The following is a 21,287-nucleotide window of genomic DNA, read 5'->3' as shown; positions in this document are numbered from 1 at the left end:
CCCAGCTTCGCCGCCCGGCCCGGCTCGGCTCGCGGGGCTGCCCGGAGGCCGCGGCCGGGCAGCTGTTGCGCCGAGAGGGGGCAGCTGCGGAGTTCCATAACCATAGCAACCGCATCAGCACCGCGGCGGCGGCGGCGGCGCGGGCAGCAGCTCTCGCTCCTCCTCCAGGCAGCCTCGCCGCGGGCACCGGAGACCCAGCTCGCGAGTGCCCGGACCCCGCGGTGCGCCCACCGCCGCCGCGGAGAGCCGGGAGGGAGGGAGCCGGCGCGGCCCGGAGCCGAGGGGAGTCCTGCAGCGGGAGACAGGTAGGTGAGAGCGCTCGGGGTCGGCAGCTGCAAACTCTGTCCTCTGTGGCAGTGACGTTTCTGGAAGCGTGGTTGCTAGTTGGATGGCTTTCTGTTACTTAACAGGGATTCCGCCGCGAAATGTGGTTTATCTCCTTAGGTCTCCCCCGTCTCTCTGTCCTCTAGTCTCCAGGCACCTCTGGGCAGGTCTGAGAGGGCAAGAGGGGGGAATCTGGGGTGATAGGTGGGGGGACACGCTGGTGAAGGAGGTGGTTCCCGCAGAAGTCCCAGATGGAGGCTGAGGGAGCACATCCAGACCCTTGTGCAAGTAGGTTCTCTGAGCCCGTGAACCCAGGGCAGGTTCTGGAGAAGCCGGTGTTGGGGTGAAGGGGGCAGTGGTAAGGATTCTCTGCGATCCAGGCTGACCCAGAGACCTGTTCTCCCTGTGCCTTGGCTGGGGCCAGGGTTGGGGGGGGGTCACTGCAGCCCAGCTATGACATGGAAGGGACCAGAGTGCACACCATCGCTTGATCTGTAAAGTAGGCTTCAAACCTGGCAACCAGAGGGTTGGGGGGGGGGAGAATTTGGGCAGGGGAAGTAGTAACTATTACCATTTTGGGACCCAGGGGTATCCCTGGAGTTTATCATGTTACTGCCTTTGGCTGTTGGTGGTGGAGTGGGANTTTTTCATCAGGTTCTGAGGCTCCTGATATTAAGAGATGTATGTGTCAGAGCTGAGAGGCACCTATCCACATGGAAGAATGGACTGCTGTTACCTGCATCTTCAGGCCCAAGAGAGGGGCAGAGGTTTGGGCAATGATTCCAGACCCAGCTACGTGGGTTCCGGGGGCCCCACATGAACATGGAGAAGGGTGATAAAGTTAGGTGAATAATTTGGGTCTAAAGGCTCTTGCATATGGGTAAGTGGGTCTCTGGGTAATTTCCAGGCTGGGCAGCCACTGACTTTTATAGGGCTTTCTCTTTATATCCTAGCCCCGGGGGATAGTGGTAAGTCCCAGTTAAAAGGCCATGTTCTTTAATTGGGCTTTTAATTTATGCTGTAGTTATGTTGCCTGAGGGGATGTGATTTGACCAGCATTTCATCTGGGATTCATGTCATAACGAGGATGATATTATTGTATTCTAGACAGATGGTAAGTTGTAGGGAAAAGAGGACAGGATTGGGGAGTCAGAAAACATGGTTTTGAGCTCTCATTTCACCATACACTCGCTGTGTGACCTTGAATTCCTCCACCTTGCTGAGACTCCATTCTCTCATCTGTAGAATGGAGACGATGACCATCCTTGCTCCGTGCCAGGCTCTTGTGACAATTGAGTGGGATGATGGAAAGGATGGGTGAAGAAAGGCTTATCAAAACCTAACATGCCATGCACATGAAAAGAATTACCTTTTTCTGAAGAAACTCCTTCCTCAGATCAGCAAGTCATTAAACAGACATCAGCTGTGAAACGGGGGTAGAAATATTGGTCAGTAACTCACAGTTGAAATGCTGTAGTCTGGTCCAAGATACACTCGGGGAAATCTGAAGAGGCCTTTATCAGGGAAACACAGCATGCCCTCCTTGTTTATAAATGTGGAAGGTTGAGAGCTTTGGCATCGAATGCTACTTTAGTTTGGGGACACCAAGGTCTGCTCCCTAGATTTAGACTAAGCATTCTGCAGTGTAAACAGGGATCTGCACATAGTAGGGACTGAAGAGGCCTTTATCAGGGAAACACAGCATGCCCTCCTTGTTTATAAATGTGGAAGGTTGAGAGCTTTGGCATCGAATGCTACTTTAGTTTGGGGACACCAAGGTCTGCTCCCTAGATTTAGACTAAGCATTCTGCAGTGTAAACAGGGATCTGCACATAGTAGGGACTCATTTAAATGTTGGTTACGTGGATACATTGGGCACGTTGTGAGTTCCTTGTGGGCAGGATTCACCTTCATACAACTCCGCACGGTGATGGTAGATGCTTACTAAGTGTTTGCCCAGTTTGACTGAATGCTCTCAGCTTGATGTAATTGCCAGGGGAACCATAATTTCTGGAAGGAGACAGGAATGTCTACTATTCTCTGCTCTTTTATACCCGAGTTTTGCTCACACTGGCCTCTCTGCCTAGAATGACCATTTCTCACTTCCCTCTTCCCTTCATGACCCAATTCAAATGCTCCTTCTGATGGGAAGCCTTCCTGAGCTCTGTCCCCTGTGCTCCCACAGCACTTTGGGCCTGCTCCGTGTCACCCTGTGCTGGGTCATGTTGTCATTGCTCAAACATATGCCTGCCCTCGCTAGAGTTCATGCTTCCTGAGGCTGGGAACCTCGTCTTATTCTACCGTGGTCGTGGCCCCAGCACCTGGCAGATGACCGCCCTGCTGAGTGGCTGAGTCAGTGGAAAAGCCTTACCTGCAGCATGACCACCTGCACCAGAAAAGGCTTGCACAAGAGCTGTCCCAGCCACCTCCCCCCGTCTCAGTAAGTGCAGCAGCCTGAAGGATGCTTGCTGGGCCGTTGTGCATTATCTAGGGCCAGCCCACTGAAGCAGAGTGAAGGAGAACAGAAACACGTACTTTGCCTTAAAATGCTCATTTTTTTTTTCGAGTGGGTACTTTAGAATAACTGTAATCTAGTGTTGAATGGCCTTCATATAACACTTGCTGAAAACATCTGATGGAATATTTTAAGCTTAAAATGCGATTCTCTGCTTTCAATTTCTTTCCTTGATATCAGCTCCAGTATTATAGAAAAGGACATAGATTGGAGCAAGAAAGCCTAGATTTGAATCTGGTTCTAAGGGGACCTGGAACTAGGACACTTGATCGCCTTGTGCCTCAGTTTCTGCATTTGAAAAATGTGAATGATATTACCTATCTAACGGTCATGCCTAGTGCTTGGAGTAAATGAGTAGCCAAGCACTGAAAGCAGTTCATACACTATAAAATACTCTATTCAATATATTATGTATTTTCCTTATTATTATTTTTTTTAATGGAAAATGAGCAAAATCTCTATGTCTGGTTACACAGCAGCAGACAAGACAGGCTGGAAGTTCTGCCTCCTCCACTTGTTAGCTCTGTGTGACCTTCAGTAAGTCATTTTGTGCCCTCTGCCTTATCTGCATGGCGTTATAATGACAGCTACCTTTCAGGATGTCTTGGGAAGTTGTACACTAAGACCAGTGCCATGCTTGGCACTTAATATGTGATTCCTGTAATTTCCAAACGATAGATGTAATCGCCAATCATAGGAGGTTTCGGATTTTTTGGAGACTCCCCCAGAGCATTTCCTCCTTGTATTTTACTTACTTTTCTTACAGAGAGAGAGGGGGTGGGGAGACGGAGAACACTAATATTCCCAGAGCTGAGTTTCTCATGCGAGATTCCAAGAGGGAGTAGAGTAAGCTGAAGATACACATTTGTGGACCGAATCGTCACTCCAGCTCTGACATTAATAGCTTACAGGACTGTTGACCTGGGCCCTCACCTCACCTTTCTGGGCCTTGGTTTCTTCATCTATAAACGGCCTGGATAATTCCCATGGCTCCATCTAGCTCTGCTTTTTCAGTGTTTCCACACATAAGTCTGTGTCTCTCCTCACCAAAGCTATACCTGTGGCTCTCGGCCGTCCTTTCGGTCAAGGCTCCTCGCTTGTCTGAACTCTACATCTTAATTCATTATAACCGCCATATTTCTCTTCGTTTAGAATCTTCCCCAGTCTAGAAGGCCAGTGTCCGGACACCAAGGCGATCCTGGGACTTAGGAAGTGTTGAATACTGCATGCAATCCATCCTTATCCCAGCCCAATTCTTACCCAACCCCAGATAAGATGCTCTGCTGCTCTGTCCATGTTGGAAGATCTCCTTCATTCAAAATAGAAGAAACCAGGGGCACCCGGGTGGCTCAGTCAGTTAAGCGTCCGACTCTTGGTTCCGGTCCAGGTTCATCATCTCAGGGTCATGGGATTGAGCCCCGCCTTGGACTCCAAGCTTGGCAGGGAGTCTGCTTGGGATTCTCTCTCTCTCCCTCTGTCCCTCCCCACCCCCGTCAACACACACACACACCCACTCTCTCTCTCTCTCAAATAAAATGAATAAATACAATCTTAAACAAAACAAAAACAAAATAGAAGAAGCTGTGTGATCGAAGCCTCACGTTCCCCGACATAGCTGGAGAAGATTCACAGGCATCTCTCATATTCTCTGGGTGCTCAGCAGGTCAAATGTTTCTGTTCACACATGAATCATTTCTAGGCGTCTGCACACCATTCTCAGGAGAGATTCCTCAGGGGGATTTTAGCATCATGAAGGAGACTGGTGCTACGGGGCCGGCACTCCTTCCTGTGGCTTTCTGCCTCTGGTGTGGATGGAGAGGCACTGTGGTGTGCCCAGCACGGGAAATCGGAGTCCAAAGTCTGCTCTGTGTCACTCATCCTGCCAGGCCCTGAGAGGCAACTGTGAACAAGACGGGAATCTGCCCCACATCACTGGGGGATCAGGCACGGAGACAGACAAGAGTAAACCAGCCAATGAAGGGTTACATAGGAAAAAAGAGAAGGTGTTTTTAACACATTTTCTGGAAGGGGTTGCCAAGGAAGGCTTCACAGAAGAGAGAGATCCTAAGCTGAGGTCTGAGGGAATTTCCTAATGGAGACTGCAGGGAAGGGCATTGGAAGAGGAAGTAACATGCAGAACCATGGGAGCAAGAGGTAGGTGAAAAGTGAAATGGATGAGCAGGACTGGAACACAAGGAATGGACGGGTGTCTCTTCAGGCTGGATAGATCGATAGGCGCCATGTCTTTGAGGGATTCGGGAGCCATACTGAGGAGCTTGTGCTCTAACTGGAAGGTCATGGGAGCCATGGAAAGGTTTGGAGTTGGGTAGAACATTCTCCCTAGCTGCAGGGTCGAGGTTGGTTTAGAGAAGATGGATCAACCGAGAAATATGGTGGCCACTTAGGAGACTTCGCAGATTAGAGATGGTTGAATTCAGGCAGTGAGAGTTGGGATGACTCTTCCTGTCTGCACGATGGACAGGAACTAGTGAGAGAAGGAATACTGAGGAGAGAGAGAGGGAGAAGCGTCAGTTAGATGAACACTCTGCATCATTTATCTGATAAATATCAATGGGACACTCGCGACCATTCGTGCAGGTCAAGGGGAGGGAGGGGTCAAGGGCAATTCTCAGGTCTTTCTTTCTATCCCTACAATAATAATTCTGGTTCAAGCCCCTTCATCTCTCACCTGGATGGATACATCAGGCTCTGAACTGACATCCTTGCCTCCACCTCTGCTCCCCAAGTCTGCTCTGCACACAACAGTGAGAGGGATCTTTGTCAAGCTAAAATCAGATGTGATGAGAACACTTAATAGATTTCAAGTGTACAATACAGTACTGTTACCCATGGTCACCATGCTATGCTTTGGCTCTCCAGAACTTATTCTTCTTGCCTAACTGAAACTTTTTATCCCTTGACCAGCCCCAGCCTCTGATAACCACCTTTCTACTCTCTGTTTCTATGGGTTTGACTGTTGTAGCTTCCATGTTGAAGTGAGATCATATAGTATTTGTCTTTCTGTGCCTGGATTATTTCACGTGGCATGATATCCTCTAGGTCTATTCATATTGTCACAAAGAGCAGGATTTCCTTATTTTTTAAGACCAAGTAATAGTCCGTGGTGTGTATAGATCACATTTCTTTTCCTTATTTATCCACAGATGGTCATTTAGTTTGTTTCTGTATCTTGGCTACTATGAATAATCTATAGTGAACATGGGAGTGCAGGTATCTCTTGGAGATCTGGATTTAAGTTTCTTTGGACATATACGGAGAAGTGGGATTGCTGAGTCATATGGTAATTCTATTTTTAATTTTTTGAGAATCTTTCATGCTGTTTTCCGTAATGGCTGTACCAATTTACTTTCCCACCAACAGTGTACCTCCCCACCAAGCCTTACATTAATTTTTTAAAATAATAGTCATTTTAACAGGTGTGAAGTGCTATCTCATTATAGTTTTGATTTGCATCTCCCTGATGATTAGCGATGTTGGACACTTTTTCATGTACACACCGAAGACAGTTAAGAAGATACAAACGGAACTTCTGGAAATACGCTGAAACAAGTCCTTTGCCTATTTTTTGATTGGGTTATTTGTTTTTATGCTATTGAGTTTTATGGGCTCGTTATATATTTTGGATATTAGCCCCTTATCAGATATATGGGTTTGCAAATATATCCTGTCAGTCTATAGGTTGCCTTTTGACTCTGTTGATTGTTTCCTTTGCTATGCAGACACCTGTTAGTTTGATGTAGTCCCACCTGTTTGTTTTTTGCTTTTGTTGTCTGTGATTTTGGTATTCTATCCAAAAACTCCTTGCGAAGACCAGTGTCAAGAAACTTTCCCCCTGTTTATTGTTTTAGGAGTTTTTCAGTTCCAGGTGTTATGTGTAAGTCTAATCCATTTTGATTTGTGTGTATGGTGTAAGATAAAGGTTCAGTTTTACTCTTTCACATGTGAATATGGAGTTTTGTTGACACTATTGATAGAAGAGACTGTTCTTTCCTCATTGTACATTCTTGACACCCTTGTTAAAGATTAGCTAAGCATATATGCGTGGGTTCATTTCTGGGCTTTATTCTGTTCCGTTGGCATATGTGTCTGTTTTTATTCCAGTGCCATACTGCTTTGATTACTACAGTTTTGTAATATGGTTTGAAATTGGGGAACGTGATGCCTCCCGCTTTGTTCCGCAGTGAAGGGGGTTTTATACTGCGCAGACAGACACACACCAGCATTTTGGATTCGGGCCGCAGGATACAGAAGGCATTGGAGGGGTGCAAGATGAAGAGCATAGAGACTTGTTGGGAGGCTCTTGCAGGGAATCCAGGATGTATGGAGGTAATGGAGACTGAAGCCAAGGTTAAGGTACTAGGGATGAAGAAAGCACGGACTCGAGAGATACTAAGGCAGCAGCAGGTTGGGAAGTATTGGGTGACCCCGCATAGAGTATCTAAAAGCGGAGAGGCATCGAGGATGATGCTTTGTCTTCTGACCTGGGCTCAAGGACTGGCCTAGTTGCTGTCCCCTGGCCTGGGACTCAGGCAAAAGAACAGAGTTTGAAGGGGAAAATGATGAGTTCTGTTTTGAGTAAGTAGCTTTTTAGGTCTCTGAGGACATCTATGTACATTTTAGGCAATGAAAGATCTCAGTCAAGCTCAGAATAGAGCTCTTGGCTGAATATAGACTTGGGGAATCATCGGCACGGAGACGCTAATTGAGAGCATGGGAGTAGAGCTGATCACCCAAGGGGAGTATATAGAAGGAGGAGATAAAGATGTTCTTTTAGACTCACCAGGTCTCTACCACTGCCCTTTCACAAATAAAACACGAAGGATAAACACGCACTCACTAGCTACCTCTTGCCTTCTGAGCTTCTTCCTGTCATTCCGCACTGCTGGCTAGGACAGACTCCGCCTGACGTTTCCTTGGCTTCTGTCCCTCATCTAAAACTCTCCTGTTAGAAACCTTCCTGGACCGTCGACCCAACAGCCGCTTCCAGTCTCTGGCCGCGGAACTCGCTGTGTTTTCCTCCATAGCATTCATCCCTGTCTAAGCCTTGGCAGTATTATTACAGATGTGTTTGTTTGCCTTTCTCATGGGCCCTCTCCTCTATAAGATGGTGAGCTCCAGGGCTGCAGGGACCTGGCCGTGCTTACAGCGGCCCCAAACACTTAGAACATGTCCGGGCACTCCGTGAACATGCAGCCAGTAGTTATCAAAGCACGTATGGAAGAAAAGAATACCAGGAATCTTCACTAATCGAATGACAATTTTTCAATTTAAAAACTAATAACTGTAGCCTTGTGTGAGTACCATTTAGAATTCCTGGTTGGATGGTAGGGTTCCAGTTCAGGAGGACACTGACCTGTCTAGTCTCTCTTTTCCTGGGACTGACTGTTCTCGTTTGAAAACTGAACGTCTTGCCTCCTGGGACCCCCACCCCCCAGCCCCCCCAGGCCCAGACAAACTGAATTGGTTTTCCTAGCTCTGACATTTGTTAGCCAAGTGACCCCGGATGGGTACTTGGCCTCAGTGGATAGCCCTGCCTGTCCCCTCTCTGAGATCCTGAGACATAGACCTACCACTTGTATGCTGAATATAGAGCCTGAAATATAGAGCTTGACGGAGGGGTGCTCTCAGCTGAAACCTGACAGGGAGGGAGGAAAGAGGGACTGGACAAGGAAGAAAATGGCCATAGATGTGCGTGCAGCCTTCTCTAGTCTCCCTGCTCACACAGGGAACTCTGGGGCACACGTGGCCCCACAACATTTTCTACCCCGAGACAAGGTCATTTCCTTGAATCTGACTCTGGGAGACTTATGCGCCCAGGTATTCCTGGGCAAAGCAGCTTGGGTCAGCTGAGGAAGATTCTCCGGAGAGCAGAGCAATGATGGGTTGTTATCAGCTAACACAGCAGCTGGGGGATGGGTGCACCAGCCTGGGAGAGGGCGTCAGGGTAGGGCATCCGTTGTGTTGGCTACATTCTAACTGGTATTTCCACTATAGTCCCCCGAGTCTTCCTTTAAGACAAAGCTGCTGCTTTGGGGCTTATGACATTCAGTCACAAGACCCTGTGATCCTCATAGGGTGTCTGTGCCCTGAGGAAGTCACGAAAACATACTATAAAAAAATCTCCCTGAACTTTGTAATGCTTGGAACCCAAAGAGCCCTGCTGTGGATTCCCTTCCTGATTTAGCCATGCCTTCTCCTGCTCATCTCGTGAAAGCATCACGGGTCAGGGCAAACTGCGGTAGGGTGCCAGCTACCCTGTACCTACCAGCCTGACCAGTCACGCATGGCCTTTTGCTCACACCCTGTTCTCCAGGCCCTGATCATTCTGGGACCTGGACCTTGGTTTTCCTCACCACCCCGAGTCCTGCTAGAATCTTGGATGCCTTCCAAGTCCAGCTCAATGACTCCTGTAGCACCTTGGCCTTCACCTTCTCAGCTTGGAGAGCTTTTCCTCCCCTCCACTCAGGCATACCTTCATTCATACATCATACTTGACACATATACCAAATCATCTCTTGAACACAGCCTTCTCTCTCAGCTTGCTTGCTAAATTCTTCCATTAGTGCCATTTATTATTTCCTGGCGACCTCTGGTCGATGATCTCTCCTGTTTTAATTCATTAGCCCTCTTGTTCTGTATCTTCCCTCCTTAACACCACTTGGGGGGGCGTCTGTAGTATACAGTTTCCACAATACTCTTCCCGATACCCTGGTAATAATCCCAGCTTCTCTCTAGGATAGTCTGTGCTGCTTTATCTGTACTGACCTTAGTTTCCTTCAGACAATGAGACTAGGCCACCCATAAAGGATTTTTAATGAAGATTAAGTGAAAAAATAAAAACAAATAAACCAAGTTAAATAAAATTTGTTGTCATTCTTGGCACCCAATAGGTGTTTAATCAGTGTTTATTCTGATTAGAGGCTAACATGTATATTTTAATGTCAACTAAGGGGATGGTGAGATTGACCTTCTGCTATGAAAACAGAGAAGGCTGGATGAGACCTTCCTTGAATGGAACATCTCCACGGGGTGAACCAAGGGAGATCCATTAGGAAGGACCTTGGGATCCTTAGTGCAGGAACATTGGAGATGTTCACGTGGTATGGGTCTCTGAGGGCATCAAGCACTAAGTGATAAGCCATCACTTATGTTCCCAAGTGTGACAGTGAGTCATCAGGAAAAACTAAATTATAGTCTGTAAACTCTGCTGAAATAAGGCAGGGGAGTACACTTTCTAAAATGAGCTACATCAGAAATTGCTAAAATTAAATATAAAAGTATTTAGTATTGAAGGGGTTGGTGTAAGTTTTCTGGAAAATTAATTTCTGGGCACATGTCATCCTAGCTGAGATATTAGTGTAAGAGCGGATGGGGAACTGAACTGGTGGTTTTGGTGAAAATTTGTTGATTTTAAGTCAATATAAAATGCGTCGAACAATAAATTGTGGGTTTTGGTTTTTTTTGTTTTGTTTTGTTTTTTAGTTTGTTTAAAGGAAATGTTTAAAGATAAGATTATCCTTGGAATCTTGTGCCCAAGGTACAATTCATCAAGCTCCGTATTTTAACATGCTGACTTGTGTTGGCCTTCTGGGAGAATAAAATGAATATTAATATAATTGCTCCTGAATAATAGAATGAGATTTCCTTGGTTTCCTTTCGTTCCCCTTCTTTCTGAGAGCATGGGGCTGCTGGAGACAAAAATGATCATAAATCATCTTTAAGTGACAGGCTGAAATCAAATGAGGTGATGGTGCAGATGGGAGGGGCCAGGAAGCTCTTTCTAAGCACCTGCTACCTGCTGGTGACTGTAGTAAGGCCTTTCCCTGGCCATACTTTTATTTAATCTTCATGCAGGAGCTAGTGCCAGCCCTCTTGAGAGCTGAGGAGACCCAGCACAGAGAGGGGAAGTAATTTGCTCACAGGGCCACAGCTAGCAAGAGATGAAGTCTGGAGAGGTTCCCCCGAATCCCTCTGATCCCGAAGCTTGTCCCTTCTCAGCCACCCTGCAGATGTCTCTTGTGAAGGGCATTTAAAAGTCAGCTGTAGGTCATAAAAGCAAAACAAAACCAAAAACCCAGAACAAAACTCAAGAACGATTCAGTCCAAATATGTGGCGTTTAACCACTCAGCTGTGCGTGAATTTGGGAAAGTAGGTAAGCATCTGTTTGACTTGAAATATGAAGGCGGTGTGAGGAAGGGGTTTGTTTGATGATCCCTAATATCAGGTCTGCTTCTCACAGCTTTTCATTCTGGAATAGGCGTGAAAACTGCAAGCATGTTTACTTGGAAGGATGCTTTATAGAATTAGGAGCCTGCTTAGGTTAAAAAAAAGGAGAAGGAGAAGGAGAAGGAGGAGAGGGAGAAGAGAATGAGGAAGAGGAAGAAGAAGGGGAAGAAGAAGGGGAAGGAGGGGAAGGGGAAGAGGAAGAAGAAAAAAGAGGAAGGAGGAGGAGGAAATACAGTAGTGGTAGTAATAGCAGTAGTAGTAATCCAGGGCAAAGTGTGTTCTCTCTAGTTGTTCAGGTAAGTAGCCAAAATTCCAGGTGTTGACCTTCCCACGTTATACTTTATTGACTGTGTCTGACCAAAATGAAAGAAAATACATTTACTGGGATTGCAGATGGGGCTTTTCTCCCTTGTGTGGTTTCATTGAGCATCCCCTGGATGTTTTCATTCGAAGTTCAGTGACTAATGTATGCATCAAAACTTCCGGGATGTTGGTGTAATATACTGTAAGCACCTGAACCTGAAGTCAATGTATTACTTTACTGTGCATCCCATTTTTAAGTTAAAACGGAGGCTGGGTTGGCTATAGTGTGAGGCTTGTCTAGAGTCACGGCAGGAAATGAAGTGTGCATTGGGCTGGAAGCTTCCTTGGCAGGTAATCCTAGGGTCCTGATCCTGGCTGCCAGGGAGATGGAGAGGGAGGTGTCCCTCAACAGGGGGGTGGTTGATCCGTTTACAGCTTCAGCACAATGTGTTATTGTCCCTCACACACACATCTGTGCACTCTCACACATGCATACACACACGACTGCTTCATCTGGGTAAGCTCTTACTGATTCAGAGTCACCTCAGCTGTCATCCATTTGGAAAAGGCTTTCCTGGTTTCTCTGATGGCTGCATCCGCCCATTCCCTCTGGCCTCCCACAGTGGCTGGGCTTAGCCTGACCCCGGCATCAGCCGAAGCGAGGCTGTTGGGTGTGCTGGTCATGCTCTGTTCCCAGCCTAGTCTGCTCCCATTCGCTTAGCCCCACTGCAGCCCCCGACACACCCAGCAGCCATGTGCAAACACATTTACCTGAAGGTTGCAAGGAGAGCGTTTGGGTTCAGAAAGTCCTGGCCATGTTCCAGCTTTGCCACTCACTAGCTCTGGTTTGGAAAAGTCGTTGGACTTCTCTGAACCTGTTCCTTCATCTGTAAGACAGGGAAAAGAAGGCCACTTTTCTCATAGGTGGCCTGGACAATTAAATGCTGTGCCTACTGTATGCAGAGTACTTGGCTACATGCCTGGCACAGTGCAAAAGAGAAGAGGAAGAATGGCTAACTTATCAGTGAAGGAAGTTTGATTGAGTCCATATTACGTGCCACGCGTCTGCTGCAGGCTGGGGTTGCTGTTGAGAGCAAGACAGATTTGGTCCCTCTCTCCCGGAACTTGTGTTTTTCCAGTGGGTAGAGTAGGGAGAAGCCAGAAATAGCACGTAGTAGTTTCTTTCTTCTTTCTCTGTCAGAGTGCTCTTAACCACTCATTCATTCATTCATCACGCATTCATTCAGCAAATGTGCGAGCACTTTCCCTGGGCCAGACACTTAACATGGAATTTCTCATGTAATCTTCACAGCAGTTTTATGAGATAAAGGCATCCTCCCTTTTCCTTTCCACAAATGATTCTGAAGCTCGGGGAGAGATCAGGTGACTTACCAGAAATCACACAGATCAGTCTCAAAGCCCCAATTCCAACTCAGGGCCATTTGATTCCAGTGCTCTTTCTTGAGGCTAAGTTATCCAATAGACACACACAGAGTGCTCACAGAGCAGGGGGTGCTGGGGCCAGGCACCCTGCTTCTCGTAGGCTCCGTTCCCCCATTTCTAAAATGAGAAGGGTTGAAGAGGTCATTCCTGGTGTCCTTTCTGCCGGGCTTCCTTCCGCATACAAATCATTTTTCTTTCCTTTGAATTTGCCCCCTCTTGGAACCTGGCTCATTCCCATTTCCCCTCATCTATGCCCGATTGTTGCCTCTCTTTTAGTGGAGCCATTCACGTATGTTCTTCCCTAACAGACTGTGTAAAATTGAAACTAGAGCCCATGTCAGAACCTCTTTGTCTGCAGTGGTTTCCTACCACAGGTGTGCATTAGACGTGGATGTCATTTAATTGCGCAGGTAGGATTTTATTGTACGACCTGAGTGCACGGGCCCACAGATGTAGGGCAATCCTAGTATGTCAGAGTGCAGATGTTTTGGAACCAGTGGACCTGAGCAACTGAGGCACGCTGACAGCTGCTCCCCACACCAGGTCCAGACCCCTGAGCTGACAATGGTTGGAAGCAGCTCTTGCTTTGCTCCAGCCTTCTTGAGTCCCAGAGAGTCCCTGTGGAAACTGCATGGGAAGATCAGATTTTCAGCAGTGATAGATGCAGAGCTCCACTCTCCAGGGCCCAGGGTCCAGGCGTCCACACCCAGCCACCGGCCAACTTGTTTAGCTTGGTTTATTATTAGCCCAGTTCAGCCTGCATAGTTGGTTCCCAGGAGAAGCTCTCTGGCAAGTTCCTGCCCAGGGTCTCACTTGCTCAGAAGCAGACATCGAGCCTGCTTCATGGGGTAAGCTCCAGGGGATAAACATCAGAAGTTATTTTGGTGGGAAAATTAGGTACCCAGGGATACCATTTGATTCTGTGCCCTTTTGGGCTGAGACTTCAGAGTGCTTTATAATTTAGAACCAAGACCTGGATTTCATGTCATTTATTCATCCAGGAAATGTTACTGAGCACCTACCTTGGGCCACGTCTAGTGCTGAGGATACGAAGAAAGAGATAATCATCATCTTCATCATCGATCATCCCAATAGCAATGTTATTGAACTTATTTTAGCAGGCGTTATTGTTAAGCACTTTGCATGCATTCAGTGTCTCATCTGTAAAGTGCTCAACTCCAGGGAGACAATTCTTTTTTTTTCTACACACACCTGTGGGTGGGGCACTTGTTACCTACGGCACATTGACCCTTGGAGCTGTGTTACGTGGTGGCCCCAGGGCTTTCTCTATTTTACAGATAAATAATTTAGAGAAGATAAAGACCACAGCTTTAGTAGGTAGAGGTACTAGATTTAGAAGTACCTTTAAACCTATTTTGAGTGCCCAGTAAGGCTAGACCACTGCTCTACAGGTTTCCAGTTATGGGTGAGAAGGCAGATGACTAAGACAGATGATCTAAAAGTGATTCATTAATTGCTGTAGCAAAAGCAGCCATGGGGGTGCTCTCTGGAAGTTCAGGGAAGGGAGGAACTACAGAATCAAGGAAGGTTCTCTGGAGGAGGTGAAGTTTACCTTGGTCCTGGTAAGCCAGTTGTATCTACAGGGTGGGGCTGGTGGGGAAGAACCATCCTGAGGAAGAAGAAGAACCCGTTTAAAGATAGGGACCTGCTGAAAGATGGGGTTTCCCGGGGACTTGTTACTAGACCAGCTGGAATGGCTGGGGCTCTGAGAACATGCGGTGATGAGGAGGTGGGAGGAGGTGGGAGTGAGAAGGTTTGCAGGCATCGAGATGGTAAGAGATGTCATGGGAATGGGTTGAGATTGTATCTTGTTGTGGGAGAAGAAACTATGTGTAGTTGGGCATCAGAACTGGCTTCAGCTATAGCAACAGAAACCCAACGACAGTTGCATATCCAAATAGAGTTGTGTTTTTCTCATGCAACCATAGGTCTGGTTTGTATAGTTTTTCATGGGAGATCAAGAACCCAGACTCTCCAGGCTTCCTCCTCTGCCATCTTTAGCATGGAGCTTTCTTTTTCAGATTCGTGCTTGTGAGACCTCTTCTCTGCCATCAGACTTGGTGCCCATATTCCAGATGTGTAGGGAGCAGGAAGGGTGAAGAATTGGCATGTGTCAGACACGTTTATCTCTTTTGATAAAAACAAACAAACAAACAAACAAACAAACAGTAGCTTTCCCATAATCCCTTTCACTAACTTCTCCTTGGTCTGAACTAGGTCTCATGGCCACCACTGAGCAGAAGGGTATCTCAAAAGGTACTTATTTGGGGATCTGGTTGTGCCAGAAAAAAACAAAGTTCTGTTTAGTGAGGATGGATATTAGATAAGAAACTGGCAGTACCCACGATTGATTGACACAGTCAGCTCACGTTTACAAAAATGGCTTTGGCAACCACCAAGGGGCAGATCTTGCAACCGTCAAGGGTGGGGGGCTCATAGTCAACATATAGGTAAATAAACAAACCGATGATGATAATATAGGACAAGGAAGATCAGTGGTGAACTGGGGGCCAAATGAAGGAGTGCTTCAACCAGTGTGGGACATGGTCTGGGGAGGAGTTCCCTAAGGAAGTAATGATGGGGTTGAGTGTAGGAAGAACACAGGAAGGTGACAGTGAAGAGGTGAGGACATGCAGGAAGTTTTGGAGGAATGTGATCACATGACACTTGCTGGCAAATGTCAATAATTCATCCTACTGAGTAGGGTAGAAAGAGAGCGGATGTGAGGCTTGAAAGAGAAGCAAGGGCCAATCAGAGGGTCTTCTTAGTCTCGCCTGGACATTCAGATTTACGGGCCAGCTGTAGACCACAGCTGGCACCTGACCTCTCCGGAGCCTTAGGTGTTCCTCTTCAGCAGGAGACTTTGCAGCAAGCACACTGCAGACAACTCAGGTACCAAGAGGAACAGCGTCCATTGGATGATGCAGGGTCCACTCTGGCTTAAAAGGCCTCATGATTTTCAGGAGCCATGTATCTCTTGTAGAAACTCCACAGGCATCACTTCTAGGGTCTCTGAAGTCCTATGTATCTCCACATTTTGGGAATCCCAAGTAAGGCACCCCATCAAATATCTGTAGTTCTCCCAGTCCAGATGCAGTCAGCCCAATGAGTCATTTCACAGGAAGCAGTGTTAATGATACAGTGGACACAAATTGTCATTCTCTGTTTCCAGGGAAACAGACTAGAAAGTTTACCCAGTGGTCAGGTTCTTCAGGCAGAAAGGGAAAGACACTTGCTAAACCCTTTGTCCAGAGCCCTTTAATTGGTAGGCTACTGAAAAGCACGGGAGGGTTTTTGGTGTCAGGGTACCCTGATCAGGTTTTTTATTTAAGAATCATTCTTAGGCTTTGTGGTGGATTAATAGAAGGGGCTATGATGGGTCCACAGAGCTGGATGGGAGGCTATTTTGTTTCTTGTTTATTTTTAAGTGAATTCAATTTTTAGAGCAGTTTTAGGCTCATAGCAACACTGAGCGGAAAGTACAGAGAGTTCCCATATATACTCCCCGCCCCCCTGCATGCACAACATCCCCCACAATCCACATCCTCTACCCCAGTGATACGTCTTTTACAGTTGAACCCACATTGGTAACATCGTTAGCACTAAAAGTCCATTGTCTACATCAGGGTTGTCTCTTGGTGGTATATAGTTTATGGGTTTGGACAAATTTATAATGACCTGTATCCACCATCTTAGACTCATGCAGAATATCTTCCCTACCCTACAAATTCTCCATGCTCTGCCTTCTCATCTATTCCTCCTTCAGTCCCCCGCAATCATGACTCCTTTTACTGTTTTCATAGTTTTGCTTTTTCCAGAATGTTCCAGAGTCGGAATCCTACAGCATATAGCCTTCTCAGATTGGCTTCTTTCACTTAGTAATGTGCATTTAAGTTTCCTCCATGTGTTTTATGACTTGATAGCTCGTCTCTTTTTAGTGCTGAATAGTATTTCATCATCCAGATGATTTCATTATCCAGTTTTTCTGTTCACCTACTGAAGGAATCTTGGGGGTTCCCAAGTATTGGCAATTATGAATTGAGCTGCCGTAAACATCTGTGTGCATGTTTTCACGTGGTCATTATTTTCAGCTCATTAGGTAAATACCAAGGAGCATGGTTGCTGGATCATAGGGGAAGAACATGTTTAGTTTTATAAGGAACTGCCTATCTGTCTTCCACAGCAGCTGTGCCATTTTGCATTCCCATCAGCAATGAAGGAGCATTCCTGTTGCTCCATCCTCTTCAGATCTTGTCTTGTCAGTATTTTGTTTTAAGACATGGTGGGGCCTGGAGATGGAGTGAGCAAATTCTAGAACTGTTGCAGGTTTCAGATTGACAAATCTTGGTGATGGATTCGCTTTGGGTGTTAAGGGAGTGTGTTGAATCTGGATGACTCTGGGATTCCTTTGGGGGAGACAGGATAGACAATGATGTTACTCACAAACACAGGAATGAAGGGGAAAGGGCTGAGCTTTTAGAGCTGCAATATGGCGTCTCCTCACAGCCAGCCACAGAGTCCACGGCTGTCGGGAGAGGTCTGGGTTGAGGACAGAAATACAGGTGTTACTGGCATGAAGACTGTAGTTGAATGCATGAGATCTGATGTGACTCCCCAGGTAGAGCATTTGAATTCTTTCCCGCCGAAGGAGAAGAGAAGCAGGAAGAGGAAGACAGAAGTAAAACTCACACAAGAACAGGGACCTATGACTGGGGCTCCTTTAGATGCTGGCCTCTGTACTTACCACTTGACCTTTTCTCCTTTGTCCCAATAACCATGTGAGATGGGTAGATTTATCATTCTTGTTTTGCAGCTGAAGAACTGAGACTCAGAGAGTAAATAAACTGGCCAAGGTCTCGCAGTTAAGGAATAATAGAACTGGCATGTTATTGGGAGTCTGTCTGGCTTCCAAGTGCTCACTCTGCTCGGCCGTCTGTCTACGTCATCCTCCACGAACAGCACCGGCAACACTGCCCACTGTATTCCACTGGGCACATTTCAGCTCTCCACGCGGGAAAGAAGGAGCCAGGGCTGTGTTTCCTTCCCGTGGTCTGGCTGACTCTGTACAATGGTTTTGCAACCCTCAGAGAGAATCACTGAATCTATTTAAACTTTTCCCCAAGACAAGTTGATAAAGTCAAATAAAACATGAAATACTGATCTTTCTGTAATGTGCATAACAAATCCATCCCAGGGTGCTCTTCCTAGTACTGTGATGGGAAGGAGCAGGACAAAAACCCGGAGAAGCAGCAGGGACTTTATCGTAGAGAATTATGTCGGGCGTACCAAGGAGGCTGTGCTGCTTCCTGTTGGCCCCACAACATCTTACAAGATCTTTAAGCAAGGGAATGACATGAAAAGATTTTAGATTTTTTTTTTTTTAACGGATTGTTCTGTTGCTGCGAGGGTGTGGCTATGGGTTGGGTCAGGCTGGATAGGGTCAGTACTTTTTATTCTTAACACTTAGTTTCAGATTCTCCTATTGGATCATCCGTTCATTTTCCCCAGGCAGGAGCAGTCGGTCTTCTCATACATGCCTCTGTTAACCTTAAAAATAAAACCCTCAGTTATTTTATAAGCAAATGGGTTTATTCAGAAGTAGCAGAGAATTGCAACTGAGGACACGCAGACCACGGAACAAAGGAGAGGCACGCTCTTTGTCGAGGGAAGGGGGAGTTGGGAGGGCTGTTGTAAACTCAAAGTCCATTGGACTAGCAGGGAGAATGAAGTGTAGTGGCTTCTCATTGGCTGAGCTGTGACAGTCTCCCATTGGCTGGGCTGTTGCTGGGGGAGGAGAGAATCGGTTCTCCTTCTGGGATAGTGGAGCAGTACGTGCTTGACTTGCTGGGTAGGGCTTGCAAGGTGCATCTCTTCTGGCTGGGTCTGCAGTTGATGTGTGGTGGAGTCTGAGAGCGCCCCTGCTGGCCTGCTATTCCACTCCACTTCAGTGAAGTGTCCCTTGATTAATTTTCACACTGCTCACCACCCCATCACCAGGCCATCTCTGTCCTCTGAATCTTCGTCTCCGTCCTCCCCATCATGAGCCTGGTGAGGCTCAGCTCCATTGCAGGGGTAGTCTCCTGACTGGTTCCCCCACACATGCCAGCCACACCACTCCCTAGTTTAAGGTCCACAGGAATTTCTCAACTTGCAGATGCGATCCCACCTCCCACCTCTCACTGGAAGCCCTCAGAGACCAGGTGCCGTCAGGAGCATGTCTTCACTACTGCATTTATGACGGTCTTTCTGTCGCTCATCCCCACATTCTCTCTACTCTCTACTCCTTTGTTTTCTAAAGCAGTGGTTTCTGGAGTGAGAGGCACACAGTCCAGGGATTGCTTAAGAGAGTTCATTGGAGCCCACACAGAAAATGCTAGAAATTTTATGTATATTGGTTTTGTAATTATAAAGTAAGAAATTGGGCTTTTTAATATTTAATATTCTGCACGATATTGGTGCCCTTACCTGCTTACCTGTCAGGTGGTCATGGGCAGTGTGACAAGTGTCCTGGGGGGGGTACTCCTATTAAGGCCAGTTAGAGTGGTGTCCTTACCTGTCTGTTCAGATTCACTTTATTGTGGCACCAGATCATTTACAGGGCCCAGTTATGTACATTTGTGGGTTATCACACTTAGTTCTAATTAAACAGCCTTCACCAAATGAACTTTAAAACATTCCTGCAAGGAAACCACAGATTGAAGACAATGTTGATAATTAAAATATGAATGAAATCAAATAGAAGCCTTTTCTGGCCACATTACAAGTTACAAAACAAAGTTGATCTCATTAAATAATATAATAAATTAAAAATGTTATCAAGAAGACCATTTGAAGTAGAGATTTACACTTACACACATCTGCAGTGAGCTCTGGCTTCTAAATATACTGAGACGTGAGCTATTATTTGATGTGTAAATACAAAATGAGCACAGAATATGCTGTCTGTGTGCCTGCGTGTGTGTGTGTATGGCTTTTATGATGTGCTTGTCATGCGGATTCCAGAACATTTCAAAAACACTGTACTAAAGCTACGTGTTTTTTCCTGTCTTAGGGTCTCTACCTGGGATACAACTGGCTTCTTCCCATTTAAATCTTTCAGCTTTCAGCTCAACTATTATGTCATTTGTAGCAGTGATCCTTATCTCTTTTTTAAAGATTTTTATTTATTTATTTGAGAGAGAGAGCGCTCACGCTCACGCACATGCAAGTGAACATGAGAAGGGGGAGGGGCAGAGGAACAAGCAGACTCCCCGCTGAGCAGGGAGCCAGACTTCGGGCTCATTTCCGGGACCCTGGGATCATGACCTTAGCTGAAGGCAGACGCTTAACTGCCGGGGCCACCCGGGTGGCCCCAGCAGTGATCCTTATCTTTAAATTCATAATGATTTCTGTAGTTACTTTATCATCTTCTTCACTAGCTTGCATGCTCCACGTGGAAGAGAGCATGTCTGCTTTTGCGGACCTCTGGAACGGCAGCCCCTAGCGTGCTGGCCGGCGCATCCCAGGCGCTGACTTCATAACTAGTGAGTACATGGACCCATGAAGACATGTCAGGGGTTGTGCTGGTTGCAGTACAGCTATTGCTATGTTTTCCCAATTAACGTTGCTGCTTGTAGAATATGCTTGAAGCTCTCTGTTAGAACTGGCACCCAAGCCTGTTAAAACACTAGTGGATGACATTCCCACCCCTACTTCCCTCAGTGATATGAGGCAGCATTAGCATGTAGATTCGGAGTGGTTAGATCTGCTCATCCTCATCCCCGTCTGCCCTGCCCTGCCACCTTGCTTCCAGGCGAGTGAGGTTACACAGTTAATCGAGGAATCTCTGACACTTGCAGTTCTAGGGTGGAGGGCTTTGTGTCCATCTCTTGGTATCAAGATAAGTCCATTGTCTGTCTGTTACGGGTGGGCTTAATGCTTTCTTGTTGATCTTACTGCTCTCTGCTTGCTCTCCAGAGTCCTAAAACGTGAGGGATTGTGTACCATATAGATGCATGTTGCCTTCTCAGGTTCCCCGATCAGCACCCAGGTTTTGTGTTCAATTAGCTGCCCCCTGAGTTGCTTCGGTCTCTTTCGAGATGTGCCTGGTCATTGGCTGCCTTATACAAAGTCCTGCCCGCCCTTTCCTAGGTCAGACTGTGCCAGCTCCTTTTAAACCCTTTATTGTGGAATTCATTCATTCCAGGAGCTGGATTACTCCCTTTTCCCCTACAATTCCTGACATGGGAAAACGATTCTAATTTTCAATTAAAATATTCTCTTACAATTTTTAATGTTACGGTTTGGAGTTTAAGAGGAGGCTTTCTTATCTGAGCTGGCCGTAATCAAAAGTGAGTTGTAATAGGTGCAGGAGGAAGGAAATGCCTTGTTATGGGAATTCAGGGGCGCACCCATACTGCATGTAAATTTCAGCAGCACCCTTTCAAACAGAAG

General features: G+C 46.6%; 1 protein-coding gene across 1 annotated transcript in view; it reads left to right on the top strand.

Annotated features, from left to right (window-relative positions):
• The first annotated feature begins 63 nt into the window (after window positions 1-63).
• Window positions 64-21,287, top strand: part of FAM135B (family with sequence similarity 135 member B) — a 288,115-nt gene continuing 266,891 nt past the window's right edge. The window contains exon 1 of the mRNA XM_034668650.1: window positions 64-305. The gene's annotated coding sequence lies outside the window, so the exon portion shown is untranslated. The remainder of the gene's footprint in view (window positions 306-21,287) is intronic.

The sequence above is a fragment of the Ailuropoda melanoleuca genome, chromosome 9 (genome assembly GCF_002007445.2).
Source record: "Ailuropoda melanoleuca isolate Jingjing chromosome 9, ASM200744v2, whole genome shotgun sequence".
Classification (NCBI taxonomy): Eukaryota; Metazoa; Chordata; class Mammalia; order Carnivora; family Ursidae; genus Ailuropoda; species Ailuropoda melanoleuca.
The sequence above is the reverse complement of the archived record's forward strand: the minus strand, read 5'-3'. Positions and strand labels throughout refer to the sequence as shown.